The 3,944-nt window shown below is 40.2% G+C and overlaps 1 protein-coding gene and 1 pseudogene across 7 annotated transcripts in view; one reads left to right on the top strand and one right to left on the bottom strand.

Moving 5' to 3' along the window:
• DCLK1 (doublecortin like kinase 1) overlaps positions 1–3,944 on the top strand; it is a 327,891-nt gene that overhangs the window by 61,622 nt on the left and 262,325 nt on the right. The gene's annotated exons all lie outside the window — the stretch shown is intronic.
• LOC111741001 lies at positions 2,015–2,133 on the bottom strand (annotated as a pseudogene).

The raw sequence follows: 3,944 nt of genomic DNA, 5'->3' as shown, positions 1-3,944 counted from the left end.
GCTTGTTCATCTAGATCCCAGGCGATTTTCCTTGCTGCTGCTCCTTGTTTCTGTCACAACTTTAATTTGGTCACCAGAGGGATGAACAGGACCTCTATCATCTACGCCATTTTTTCTCCCCAGCCTCTAGAAACACATTCTTAATTTGGCTTGTACATATTTTTGACCATTACTTTGTAGGCATAGTAATTCAGGTGCAGATATATCCGCTGCGGTCCATGTCATCATCTGTTTCATGGCTGTGTGTTGCACATGGATGCCTGTGATGAACGACTCTTTGAGGTCAGAGGTAGCAAGGTCCTTATTTTCAAAGTAGATGCTAAGGACAAGTGCCAGCTCCATTTCCATAGCTCAAGAGTGAGCCAGCCAGAGTCATCCTCTTTGGTTGTCAGGCCTGGGGGGCTGATTTGGGTTATGGGGGCTGGCGATGGAATTAAATCTTGACTGAACCCCATTCACCTTTTGAGGCTCCTGTTCATCTGACTGGGCTGTATCTGTTTATCCAAGCCACCTATTTATTGAGCACCTAATTGTGTTGGTGATTTTCTAGATACAAGAGGTAGAAGAAGCAGCTATGAAAAAGATAGGCGTTCAGTTTTAGATGTGCTAAGTTTGAGATCTGTTAGTCATACACACAGGCAGTTGATTCAAGTCTGGAGTTCAGGAGAGATAGCTCAGCCGAAGATATAAATTAGGAAGATGTTACCATATAAATAATACTTAAAGCCATAAAACTGGATGAGCTCACTAAGGAAATGAGTGTCATTACAGAAGAGAATCCCAAGACCCAACCCTTGTTTGGGGTGATTCAAAGTGAAGAGACCAAAGAAAAGGAAAACTGTGTCCTCGAGAACTGAGGAGGGCCTGGCCGGGTGGAGAAAGACAGCAGAGTGGGGACCCCTGGAAGCCGAGCGAAGGCGGTACCCAGGGGACAGAGTGACACCTGGCACATGCTGCTCAGGGCTACGGTAAGGTGAGACCTGAGAACTGAGATGGAATATAATAACCCTGAGGTCATGGACGATCTTGACACGAACAGTTTTGTTGGAAAAGTGGAGCCAGAGCCTGATATGGCCGGGGAGCTTTAAGAAAAAATGAGAGGGGGGAAATTGGAATAAGCACAGACAAGTCTATTGAGAAGAAATAGGAAACTGGTGAAGGACGTAGGGTAGTAAGGATGGCTTTAATCAGATGCTTGAATCTGTAAACATTGAGCATTTGGTCTGTATGGACTGAATTAGATTTTAATCTGTTAGGCGTATGTCGATAACACATAACCTCTACTTTCTGGGAGGTTTTTATTTGCAAGTTTTCCGTTTCTACAACACAATTCAAGTTATCTTGTTGTTTGTGGATTTGTTATTGTAAATATTTCCTCGTACCCCAAAAGCAGTACGTCTCATGGTTCAGACCATGCATTTCACGCCCCTCGGATTGGAGTCTGAGTCCCTGTTCTGCTCCTTCTTAGCTGTGTGAGCTGGGGAAATTCTTGAGTCTCTCTGAGCCTTGGTTTCCTCATCTGTAACATTGGGATGGCAGCAGTTCTTACCTCACAGAGCTGTTGTGGGACTGAAATGAAATAATGCAGTTCAAGGGCTTAAGCCACCATTAACCCCTCTGTAAACTTCCCAGTAAGGGTTAGCTGTTATTACAGCTATTCATTTATGTTTTGACATGAAGTAACATAATGTAGTAGAAAGAATATGAGATTTAAAATGGGCCGTACTTGAGTTTCTGCTCCATTCCATTACTCACTACCTTATATTTTATTTTCTTATATCTGAAGTGGAGATAGTTAATAATAATAATAATAACGTGCTTAAGAAAAAGGATTAAATGATATATTTATAAAATCACATTGTATCTTATAAAGTACCATACAAATTACTCATTTCATTTATTTAAATTCAGATTGTCTTTTTTTTTTTTTTTTTTCAAATGAGGCAACCCTTGGTTGACCTCACAGATTGCAAGGACCTCATCAGCTTACAATCCCTTAATTTTTTATTTTTTACACCTACAGCACCTGGTCTTCCTAGGTAGTCTCCCATCCAAGTACTAACCAGGCCCGACCCTGCTTAGCTTCTGAGATCAGACGGGATCGGGCTTGTTCAGGGTGGCATGCCCATAGGCAGATTGTTTTTAAAATATATTCCTTCTCTTTCATTAGATTTGTCTTTAAGAGAAGAAATTTTAACACATTTTAGCAATTTTAAATGTTCAATTTCATGGGTAGTTCGGATTCCAAAGAAAATGAAGCTATCCAATGTCAATGTAAGAAGAAATGTTAACATATTATTTTATGGTAAAAAATTTTGAAATTAAGGATGCTTCAAAATAGAGGAATGAGAACGTGCACTCTATTACACATATATGCAATTATATAAAAATTTTCCATATGGACTGGCTCACATGAACTAGCTTACTTGGGAATGAGCAGGTCCCTTTTATCTTTCTGCCAGAACGCCACATCCCGTGGGTCTCTTTATAAAGATGGAGAAAAATGATATACAACAGCTGGTAAAAAGCAAAGACGAAGGGGAATGAGGTCAGCCAATCACCCAAGAAACCCTCCAAGTAAGAAAACACTAATGGAAAAGAAATGAGGTTAGTGTAGCCTTGTTCGATATAAATCTAACCTGACCTCATACAAATCCTCTGATTGAAAACTGAAGTGACTCAAGTCACTTTTGAGCCTCCTTGGTCATCCAGGGATGTGGACCAGCTAGTACAAGTGCTATTACTCCTAGTTCAGAAATACTTTTCAAAAATACTTTCCTGGGCTTTGTTGCCTGTAACTCTCAGAAGCACTTTATGAGATCAGTTTTGTAACTAGCTTTATGTCCACCTCAAAAAGGAAAGAACTGCTTTGTCTAAGAGGTTGCATTATGGCCTTTGGGTCAGAGCTGGGACAGAAGCCACTTTAGGAAGTTGTTGGATTAGAACTTTTTTTTTTTTTTTTGCCTTTCCAGGTGCTATGCAACAGATGTGAATTGTAAAGTCTGGAGCTTCCTTGGATACCTGAGGATTTTATTATTTTTAATAACACAGGTCTCGTGGATCAAAATTACATCTAAACTCATTCTCTTTCCCCCGGCACACTGTTGGTCCACGAGAGCCCTTCCTTTGTTGACCAGCCCGGGGCAGTATTCTATTGAGCTCACGTGGTAATCATAATTCATTGCTACTGCTGATGGTTAGAATGCTCAGGAGTTATTTTAAAAAAATAACACTCAATTACAGCGTTAAAAATTCTCCAATTGTATGCAGTGCAGGTCACTATGGAACATACATAACAAGTTAAATACCATCACTTCTCAGAGAATAATAGGGAGGCGACATCCAAATGAGAGACTGCTAGATGATAATTCCAAAGCAGCATAAAAAATAAGTGTTGAGGTTGTGACACAGCCTGAGTGAATTCCAGGTCATGGAGATAAAAGGGGCTGATTTAGGGACAGAAAGCTGGGCCTCTCTCCTGGAAAGGTACAGGTGGAGCAGGGAAGGGAGGTGCCACCAACTTGGTGGAGGTAAATGCAGGAGTCATTTCCTGTCACATTTCCTGTCATGCCTGAATGTCACGTTATGAGCAAGCTTGTTGCTTTCACGTGGCCTAATACTTGGAGCCTTGGGGTAAAAACTGAAATGCATCTTAACAAATTAAGTCATGTGTTTGTTGAAGAAAAATCCACGAATAGTGGTGTAGTCTTGGTTTCTTCTTTTCTTGTCCTCATTTCTTTTTCATGTTGGCAACATTATTTAGCTTAATTTAAACTCAATCTCATTTGGATTTGGGAAGAGGATTATGTTTTAAAAGAATCAAAGAATCAGGATCCCCTGAAGCTTTTTTTCTCTCCAGTTCGATACATTGAAAGTAATATTTTCCAAACATTATTTTCTGGACTCTACTCTTCCAACAAAACTTTGTGCTTGATTTCTTTCTA

The sequence above is a fragment of the Pteropus vampyrus genome, unplaced genomic scaffold (assembly GCF_000151845.1).
Source record: "Pteropus vampyrus isolate Shadow unplaced genomic scaffold, Pvam_2.0 Scaffold71, whole genome shotgun sequence".
Taxonomy (NCBI): Eukaryota; Metazoa; Chordata; class Mammalia; order Chiroptera; family Pteropodidae; genus Pteropus; species Pteropus vampyrus.
This window is presented reverse-complemented; position numbering and strand designations above follow the sequence as displayed.